We start from the raw sequence: 11902 nt of genomic DNA, 5'->3' as shown, positions 1-11902 counted from the left end.
AGCATACCGTTGGTTTTTCTCTCACTTCTTAGATTCCGTCTTCAGTTTTACGATCTTCCGACTCAATTTGCTAGAGTCGCCTTTTGTCGCAACTTTCACTCAGTTTATTCTAGCGGACGTCTTCGGAATTAATTCCGACCTTAGTGTTTTATTGTCCTCTGTTATTTACGCTTTTAAACTTTTTCTATCTGTTTTTAGAAAGGCGAATTTAGATATTTTTCACTATCTTTACCTTTCGATACAATTTTCTGACAGGAGGAGCGCTTGGCATTTATCAATTCCCTAGACGTTGGTCTGCTTTCCTACAAGAAGTGACTGCAGAGAACTATTCCGTTCACCAAAAGCAACTACCAACAATGTCCGCTCCCAACTCCATTGGGAGTAACGTCAATTAAGCCTAATCGTTCGTCTAACTTCGAAAAGACAGAAAGAAAAATTGTGAGAGAAAAGAGACAAGGTTGTCCAACTTTTTTCATTTTTTACCTTCTCTTTTTTTAAATCGAAACTCGACAATCGCTCATTTAATAAAAGAGAAATGAGAAAGAATTCAGACAATTACTGAATATCTCCTACTGGAATTAATAGTAAATCATCAAAATTTAATTTAATGTTGTAAATAATTTAGAAACATTAAAAGTTTCTCTTAAATGTCGTTAATGAGTCAATGAAAGAATAAATATTAAATGTTATAGTTTTGTCCACTTGAATTCTTTATACAACGTATTAGATTTAGTATTATTCAAAATGTTTCTTATGAAATAATAATTTTCTTAAAGGATAATAAATAACTAATAAAGGATATGTATAATTAATGTAACGTTAAACTTTATGGGTTATGAATGAAAGACTAAAGAGCAAGACCAATTACAAATCACTTAAGTATATGGATAGTCCTCATAATATAATATAATATATAATGTATGATGCCAAGAGTAAATATTCTTAATTTTTTAATTAGTAAAATATTACAACTAACGATGTTATTAACCAGCTAAACTTTCGAAATCTGCAAATGAAAATAATAAATTTCGATTTATTAAAATCATACCTTTAACAAAACTTTTACTGAATTTTCCTCTTCTATTTATTCAATTATTTTGGATAATTTTTAAAAATACAATTTTTGATTTTCCTATTTATAAAGTTTTGATAATAAAAGCAAAATTTACGTGTTACAAACTCGACTTGGCTAATATATTCGTGTTAATAATGAAGCACTTTATAGCAACATTTTCAACGCTTTATGAACTGCTACGAATATTTAATCTGATTTAATCATCAAATCTCCTTAAACAACGCTTTATAACTTTTACATGATTTAATATCCAGTAATTTCCACACTACATTTAAATCTAATTATTTATACAAAATCTTTACGTCTAAACTGCAAACAGAGACAATTGCGGTTCATATGCGTATTATAACACAGAGAATAAACAATTATTTTAAACAATATCGAATCAGTGACGAAAATGAACTAGAATTAAGCATTTTTCTGTTATATTTTTGCTATAACGTCGTAACTATATTCAATGTAAATGAGAAAAATATATTAAATTTCAGAATTAAAAAGCGAAGGATAAATTTTAAGATAATTATTTTAATTCTCCTGTTAATTATTTTACAGTTATAATTATAATTTTTACTTTTATTCGTGTAAAAGTTGTTCTTTAATTATTGTCATTATAACTTTCGCAACTTCCTTTACGAATATCCATAAATTACAGATTTGAGAATTGATATAGATCTGTATACAAATAAATATAAAAAATTATTTTAATAAATTCAAAAAATAAACTTTAAGAGATGTGGAAAAATAATATAGAGATCAAGTTGATATCTATTTTAATAATCGTAAATTAGACCGCTGTCTCGTCTTTCTACGAAGTTTTTGAAATAATGAAGTTTGCACTTTTCCAACTTCTTTTCAACGTTATGAAAGATGATAGGAAAACGAACATTAATAATCTCTTGGAATTCTTGGAGTAAAATAATGCTTAATTTCTTTAGTCTATCCTAACTTTACAAAGGTATTGATATCTTTTGTTGATGATATAATTTATTATTTCTTTGTTGTATATCACGCAAAGAAACCTCGTACCAGAAAAAATGAACGACAGTTACAGTTTGTTAGGTTTCTTCTCCTTAGAGAGGTGCTTTTGTATTTTAGTGATAGAATGTACAAAAACACGATACTGAAATAAACTACAAAGGGAGAAGAATTTTTTGGCTGAGTTTTGAAAGACTTGAAAGTGTGTTGAATGGAGTTGCTAAAAAGATATCAACAAGAGATCGATAATCTTCAAGTAGGATGGAATCTTTAGATTAAAATATTTAGACCTTTCCCCTGTTCAAATAACTAAATTAAATGCAAGAGACGATATTAATAAAAGTAAAGATCTCATACATTCTTCTGTAAATTAGTTTTTAAGTAGAAAAAAATTTTAACGTTGGAAAATATAGTTTGTAATATAGTTTCTATAAAGCAATACAAAAAAAAGTCGCATTTATTTATAAATATGACGTTTATATTATGATAAAATATATATTTAGCGATTTCGATTTAAAAATTCAAATTTATCGTATAGTAATAATAAAGATTTTATTACTATTATTTTTATTTTTCGCATAGATGTAAGTGCTTATTTTTTTATTTTCTGATAAGGAAAATATTATATTACATGCCAAAATAATTGAAAAAAAAACTAAAATAAAATGAAAAAAATGATATATAAACAAAAAAATAACATGTAATAAGAAATATATATTACAAGGATAAATTTTGATAACAACTAAAATATGATCTAAAACAAGAATTATAATAAATTATCTATTTTAATATATAACAGATACTGTAAATTTAATTATTCAATTAGAAATTTCATGCTAAATATCTTCTTCTAAACAAAAATAAATTAAAATTAAGACAGTAAATAATTAGTATTATTCATAAATTATTTATTTCTTTTTCATAGATTAATTTTTATCTATTAATCAATGTGATTTATCTTCAAAAATAAATAGTTCGATAATAATTTTATCCAAGTTTTAAGAGAGAAATCATTAAAAATGAAATATGTTGATTACATTACTTTAAAAAGAGTTAATATTAATATTGTTAACGAAGAGGAGTTATCTAAAACGAAAACATTGGAGATAATAGAATTATAATTTTTGCTGGATAGAGATTTAGTAAATCGATATATTGGTAATCATTATTAAATTCGAAAATTGTATTTGGTGGTTCTATATAACTCATCCATTACTATCGATTAGAAACGGTAAATTGTACCGATTGGAAAGTAGAAGAGAGAGTTCTCCATTTACAGATGAGGCTGGTGTTGGGCAGGATAGGTAACAGGTGGTGTGACATATGTCCCAATCGACTTTATTTCCGATGACCAACAAGAGTATTGATTTTCCGAATTGGAGTAGGCTGATGACTTACTTATCTTCTGTTACAAACATTTTTTTGCTTTTTATACATTCAAACTATAACTCTGTTTCATAAATTATATTGTAAATTTACAAGCTGTAAAATAAATTATACGAATTTAACGTTATAGAGATGTTCAACTATTGAACAAATTTATAAATTAAGATTGTTAATGTATAGTAGGCTAAGTAGGTTAAATTTGAGTAAAACAAATAAACAGGGCGTAAACAAATATATATTAGGAAATTTATATAGTTTTATTTTATATAAATTAACATTATACATATTTATGTTTGCTTCTAAATATTAAAATTTATATGTTATAAGTTTAACATATGCTTATCTGAAATGTTATAAATAATAACTATATATGGATAAATGTAATGAAATTTTAAAATCAGACAAGGATATCTAAATGTTAAAAATTAATTTACCATATTTATTCATTTTTAATTATATTTTATCTCAAATTATTTATTTATTTTCCTGGATAAATTGGAAAAATAATTAATTTGTTTTTATATTTAAATCAAAATTGTTTGCTTTCTTTGTGTAATATAATATGAAATTGGATAAAAATAAGTTTCATAAGATGTTTAAAAATATTTTACATTATTTTCTCCATTAACTCTCCTCTATCGATCTTAAAATTGAATGTTATATTCATTTTTAATTCTTCTTCCCTGTGGTCATTAAAAGGGCCTTTTTTATGTCCATCGTGGATTCGGCAAGGCCCACAAATGGGGGCAGCCAAGTGAAAAGGAACGAAGCCCGGTAAATCCGGAGAAGTCCATTCCTTCCGAATATTTTTGAAGAGTTGCTCTCTCGAATTCGATCCCGGATCCTTAGAATAATATGACGGAGCCTTATCTTCCTTGGTTAGAAATAATTTAATATTTAAAAGACGTTGTAGTTTCTAATTATTAATTATTTATTAATTGGTTATTAATTATTAAAATGTTTCATTAGAGCCAGTAACAATATTGATATATTGTGTATAATTATTTAAAATCGTTATAAAATTTACTAAATATAACGTATTTACTGTAGCTTCGCAATATCTTAAAAAGTATATTTAATTAATTTAATTTAAATTATATTTTGTTGTGTAATATTTGTACAACGAAATAAATTATTAATAAAATGAAATATAAGTAATTGAATTTATTTTATTTTAAAAATGAGATTTAAAAAAATAATACAGATATACTTATCAGTATTATTTTGTTTATATAATTATAATTATTTTTAAGGTACTTTAATTAATGATAAAAATTAAGTTTAAGCCAGTATAATTGATTATTTTAATCTATAGAAATTGTTTTTATTTAATGATTAAAGAAAAATAGATAATTTAAGTAAATCGTTAAGTAAATATTATTATATATTAAAAAATTAATAATGTACAAATAAAATTTCTTGATTATTTTGTATTTTCTAAATGTAATAAACCGTAATTCTTATAATTAAATGTCTTTTATATTGAATTAATAAATTATTTTTCAGTTGGCACATACATTTTAATAATTTCAACATAAATGATTTAAGTTAAAGTATTATCGTTTTCTTAAACCTCATAAATTTTAATGTCTATTTAGATTTTTTTGACGCGCTGAATCCTTTTTTTTTTCTTTTATTCTACATGACTTTGATGTTTTGGCATGATATGAGCATAGTCTTGTCTCTACCCTTTTCGATTCCCAACACACAGTAGAATTTTGTTGTCTCTCGTCTAAACAGCTACGGAATTCTATTTATCTGGAACGTCTGCTGAATTACAAAAAGAAAACAGTACCACTGTGGTCTTCACAAATGTCGTACCAAAGGTTTGACTGTACGGTGGAAGGCCGAGAGGCCGTGTTACTTTTTGTCATTTCGTAGTCTACTTAATCGGCTATAAGTTTTATCTTTAGACAGTCAACGTCTTTCTTGGATTAAATAATACTTTGGATGGCCATGTTGGAATGTAAGCTTCTAATATTGAGATATATTTGCGGTCGTTAGAGAATTCTTGCGCTCTTTTATGTTTCTTGTTGCGTCTCGAAACATATCGTTGTTCTTAGTAGGTTTCTGACTTGAGAAATTTCTCATAAATACCTACTATTTTTCTCTTTCCTTTTATTTTCCTACTTTAATTCCAGAAAATGTATCCCTAAAAAACTTTTTAAATGCTTAAATCCCCCAGACTTCTTATAGTTTAAAGATATTTATTTGAAATCTTTTTGTTTATAGTGACATTTATAATNGTAATAAACCGTAATTCTTATAATTAAATGTCTTTTATATTGAATTAATAAATTATTTTTCAGTTGGCACATACATTTTAATAATTTCAACATAAATGATTTAAGTTAAAGTATTATCGTTTTCTTAAACCTCATAAATTTTAATGTCTATTTAGATTTTTTTGACGCGCTGAATCCTTTTTTTTTTCTTTTATTCTACATGACTTTGATGTTTTGGCATGATATGAGCATAGTCTTGTCTCTACCCTTTTCGATTCCCAACACACAGTAGAATTTTGTTGTCTCTCGTCTAAACAGCTACGGAATTCTATTTATCTGGAACGTCTGCTGAATTACAAAAAGAAAACAGTACCACTGTGGTCTTCACAAATGTCGTACCAAAGGTTTGACTGTACGGTGGAAGGCCGAGAGGCCGTGTTACTTTTTGTCATTTCGTAGTCTACTTAATCGGCTATAAGTTTTATCTTTAGACAGTCAACGTCTTTCTTGGATTAAATAATACTTTGGATGGCCATGTTGGAATGTAAGCTTCTAATATTGAGATATATTTGCGGTCGTTAGAGAATTCTTGCGCTCTTTTATGTTTCTTGTTGCGTCTCGAAACATATCGTTGTTCTTAGTAGGTTTCTGACTTGAGAAATTTCTCATAAATACCTACTATTTTTCTCTTTCCTTTTATTTTCCTACTTTAATTCCAGAAAATGTATCCCTAAAAAACTTTTTAAATGCTTAAATCCCCCAGACTTCTTATAGTTTAAAGATATTTATTTGAAATCTTTTTGTTTATAGTGACATTTATAATTTAATTATTATAAATGTATACATATATATTTTTAAGAAAGAAGGATTTAACGTAATTTATTTAATTTGATTTTGTTGAAAAATTTATATTTTTTTAATTAAGACAAAATATTTCTTATAGTTTTCAGTTCGAATAAGGTACAAACGTCATAACAATTGTCACGTCACATATGAAATCAAAATAAAAACAAACAGTATCGATTTGAGATATTCTAAATACAGGAATAATTTTAGTAAAATTTATATATTTTTACAATAAAAGTTTGATTTTTATTATTAATTTTTTTAAATTAAACTTTGTTATTAATCAACATACACAGGAAACGACACTGATCTATCTCGTGCCAATTATTATATTATTTATTGCTGTCATTTATTAAGAGTGAATCCTCCTTTCGTACGGATTGAGGGATTAAAAAATATGAAAATTTCTAAAATAATTTTAGAATTCTAATCTCAAAATATTAATAATATTTTCTACATATATGAAAAATATATTTATTATTAATCCTTGATAGACTTTTAAAATTCAAGAAAGCTGTGTACTGTGAGTTTAATTAAATATTTCCTTATTATAATTGAATTTCATACAATATTAAGCATAAAAAGCATGTATTGGGCACGATATTTGTACACACATTTTATTTGCGATAAGAATTGATTAGAAAAATAAATAGCAAGTATGAAAAATAAGAGAACTTGCAATAATTTTTTAAAAATGAAATTTATAATTCTTATGCATTTAAAGTGCTTTAAAAGTTCGATTGATATACGAAAAACTTCTGTTAATTTACCATTGAAATGATAGAATATAAAATGATTTTTTATGAAAAGCGGATCATCGGAGAATTCTCAAAATAAAAAATAAAAAAATTGAGTTCTATATAAAATAGAAGTTTAGAACGCATTCTAGCAATTTTACAAGTTTTCAAAGTGAATACATCGAATTTTCAATGAATAAGAAAATATATTTTCACTAGGAAAATTTATTTTTCCCATTCTAAAATCCCAAAATATTCATATATTAGCATAGGCTATTTACAAGCTTTATAACAAGTAAATAATAAAACGTGGAGAGAATAATTTGCTTAAAAGAAAGAAATATCAAGAGATGCTGTGTAATTCTATGACCGTTTATTTATTCTTTAATAATTTTTAAGTATCATTCTCTAAATATGCTCAAACAACGTTTAATGTATTCTGCTGAGAACAGCTGACAGATGCATCTCATACTGACAGAAATATTAAATTGTCGAAGAGTATGATAATTTAAATTGGTTAAAAGCAAACACTCATTAATAATAACAATTCACACAGAAAGACGTGATTTATAATAATTCATTATAAACAGGAGCAGTTATTATTTCATCTATAGTTAAAAATTATTCCAGAGGAATCAATTTTAATTATCAAATTATTAGGAGGTTACTTTTGTAACCTTCTGATAATTTACTGTAATTATAATGACGATCAAATTTTAAAATAAACAAATAGATAAAAGAAAAATATATATTATACTAAAATAATCCAATGTTAGAATGTATCACTTATTTAAATAATTTAAATATTTGTAACAATATTTATTAAGTCATAGGGAAAAAAATCGAAAATTATAAAATAAATTATTTGAAAAAAAACAAACAAATACCAGTACATTTGAAATTATTTAAATTATCAAACTCTATCTGAAATTGTAAATTAAATTAGGCGAATAATTAAAAAAAGAAATAAGAAATTTAACCAGAGATAATTTTTCTGTGATAAAATTCCATTCCTTAATATTTATCATGATTAATCTTAGATTGTTCTCTGAAAATTCTTTTGCTTCAGGCTGTCAATTGTAACTGCGATGTAGCAGTAATTTGCAAACAATCTCTCCGCATAACTATATAAACAGGAAGAGTTGAATTCTTATTTAGCAAAACTGAAATTTTTTTCTTAAAGCAGTTTTATATATATATTTAAAAATATATATATTTAGCCACTTCCGTTTTTAAGAATTTTTCTCTTTAAAATGTTGACATTTAGTAAAAACTTATTATTTTTCAATGTGAGATGTTATGTAATTGCTCTTATATAGAATATCTATGAAGTAATAAATTTTTAATAAGAATTTAAAATGTTAAATCATAAATATTTTTATAAGAAAAAAATAATAGAATACATTATTTATGTTTATTAGATGAGTAGATAAACATCTATAATTATACGCTTCTAAAGAGTTCTGTTGCTTATATTCATAAAATAAGCTATACGACAACATTACAATTACACAGTTTTATTCCTTAGCGTATCAGTTTTTGTTATAACGGGGTTTTTTTCCTAATAAATAAACTTTAGATATAATTTATCATAATTTATAAAGAGAACAGTATGTGACAGAAATATTATTAAAGCATGAAAATTCATCCGGGAGTAGCATTCTACGCGTTGACATAATATAAATTATTATAATAAAATCTATGTTATCTTTTACACTTTTCATTCTTATTCTGCAATTTAATATAACTTTGTCTTTCGAAGAGCACTTTATTCTACTTTCTCTTTTTAAAGTTACTTTTTTAGAATTTCAGTCTTCTTACCATAGATTACAGGTCTTGAATATAATTTTTTTGTCAACTTTTTATTTTATTTTATTGATTTATATTCTTTTAGCGAGTAAAATATATTCAACATTTATTTTTACGTATTTATATTTTTTTAAATAATAAAAATTAATAGCTTTAAATGACGTTTTAAGTATATGCACAGTACAAGAGAGCCTTTGAAATTGTACATAATTTAAAAATAATGTTGTAAAATTAAATTATATGAAAATCAAATCGAATATATAAGATCAAAATATAAGTAATATACTGTGATATTTAATTTATAATCAAATTACCATTAATTTAATGGATAATTTTAAATCTTCTCTAGATATATTGAAATTTATTTGAAAGTAGATGACAACCTCTCGCTTAAACAGTGATGCTTCCACTTAAAATTTGCAACGAACTATTCAAAAGTTCTTCCCATTTAATGCTCTAAAATATTTTAAAACTTTTACGGTGATTAATTAAGAAGAAAATATTATTCATATATTCTTGAAAAATATGAACAATCATTCTTTCTCCAATTCCTTTGAAAGATCTAGATCATATGAACGATTACTGCAACGGTTCTAGACGATATTGATTGAATAAGAAGCATTGCATGATTATCATCATCCTTTAACATAAAATTCTCTTATATTTCTTGCTTTATTATATATAAATGCATTCTAGAAACGTAATTCTTTCGTTAAAGTGCTATTTTAAAATATTCAATGGTTTTGCACATAGTTCAAGAGTCACTTCATCAAACACATTACTCTTCATTTAAAAATACGATTATTTTGAAAATATTATTGTAATAAAAACAACTGATTTGCACATAGTTCAAGAGTCACTTCATCAAACACATTACTCTTCATTTAAAAATACGATTATTTTGAAAATATTATTGTAATAAAAACAACTGACAATATATATTTTTATAAAACATATTTTAAATGTCGTAAAAATTTAAATTTTATTTTAAATTAAACAAAATAAATCCAGATAGTATTTCATTTTGATTTTCTAGCAAAATGCTGATTAAATTATTAATTTAATTTATAGATTTAACATATATTAAAACGTTCAGATATTACTATTGATAAATGATAGATCTCAGAATACAAAATGATCTATTATAACTATGAAATTATGGAAACGCCTATATAGATTTGTAACTCACATTTATATCATATTGTGTAATACAAAACTCTACAAGTAAATTAATTTATTTTGTTTGAAATTATTAAATTTAACAATATTTAAAAAATTTTAAATATATATCCTTACGTATTTATCAAACATTTATTTATTCTAGAACACAATATATTCTTTTGTAAATAATTTTATTTTAAATTATATTTAGTATTAAATAGGATTTTTCAAATACTTTTAAGTTTTACTTATGCATTTTTATTGCTTTTGCTTTAATTTTGGTGTTCATATTTCTAGAAGAGAAAATTAAAAATATATATAAGAAAGCAACGAGATATGCACATCAAATGATACAAGATAACCACTATACAATTTTTTAAATATAAAAACTTTCTGTACCTATGAATAGTTCAGAACGTAGAAAGCTTCTATGAATATTATAGTATTTTGGACGAGTTTTATGAATACTTTACTTTTTGTAAGAGCAATATTTGAATATAAAATTTCTGTAAAACAAAAATCCTTTATAAACATTACTTTTTAAACTATAGAAACTTTTAACGATTAAAGAGTCAACATAATACTTCATTAATCTAATAAAAAGTTTATAAAAATCTAAAAATAAAATTCTATTTTAATAAAATATAAGTTTATTTTTTCCCCAAAAATTTTATTTTTTATATTATATATACGGAAGTTTTATATATAGAATATTTAATATGATATGCGAATATAGATCTCTCCCTCTCTCTCTGCTGGTAAGATGTACGGTACTTTTAAATATATTTTCGGACTAAAATCTATAAAATTGGTTTGTATCCTTTAAATAACACGAGTAGAAACCGTTAATGCTTGTAGAAACCTCCATCAGAAAGAAAGATTAGGATTTCTTATTTCCTTCATCATATACTGGCCACTGTATAACTCAAAAAAAAAAAAAAAATTCGCCTACATCGTTGAAAAAGTGAAAGTGTAGTCTTAGGCTGAATCTATTTCCGATATTTTGTTTGAGTTTTTTTACTGATATTAGCTCAACACTATGGTACAAGGGGGAGTACTAGAATCATCCGCCATTTTGTTACCGGAGATGAGTTTGTAAAGCGTGGAATGGTTTCTTCCCTCCGGGTAGTAGTTTTTAGAGTTGATGTGATTTCTTTCAACGTATCAGTGTTTCTATCTCCAGGGACTGGATGTCATTCGTGGTTTGAAAAGGTAACTCTAGCCTGAGAAATATTTCTACCCAACCCCTTATTTTCTGAATGTTTTCAATGCTTCTACAATATGGAATATTTTAAAAGAAGAATCTTGTATGAGAGATGTTATTGATATTACCAATCTACTTCAGATTAAACGAATAATAAAATGTCGAAAAATTTTTTAAATTACTTTTTAATTTATTAAATAATCTAATTAGAATTGGATAATTTAATATACTTCACTGTATCAAAGCTTTTATATATATGTACGAACAGTCTTCAGTTTGTTTCTTTTTTTTTGTATTAATTTGAGTAGAAATATAATTTAATTCTTGTAAAATGAAATTTCAACTTGAAATTTCAAAATGTATTAAAATCATTCTTTGGAATTTCTAGACAAAGTGTTTTGTCAATAAATTTCATTTCTGTTGTTGACAATTCTGAGTTTCCATTCTTAAATTTATAATATTATTTTTTGCTTTTTTTATATCT

Source organism: Centruroides sculpturatus, unplaced genomic scaffold (genome assembly GCF_000671375.1).
Source record: "Centruroides sculpturatus isolate CEXI.00-Female unplaced genomic scaffold, Cexi_2.0 scaffold847, whole genome shotgun sequence".
NCBI classification, from domain to species: Eukaryota; Metazoa; Arthropoda; class Arachnida; order Scorpiones; family Buthidae; genus Centruroides; species Centruroides sculpturatus.
The sequence above is the reverse complement of the archived record's forward strand: the minus strand, read 5'-3'. Positions refer to the sequence as shown.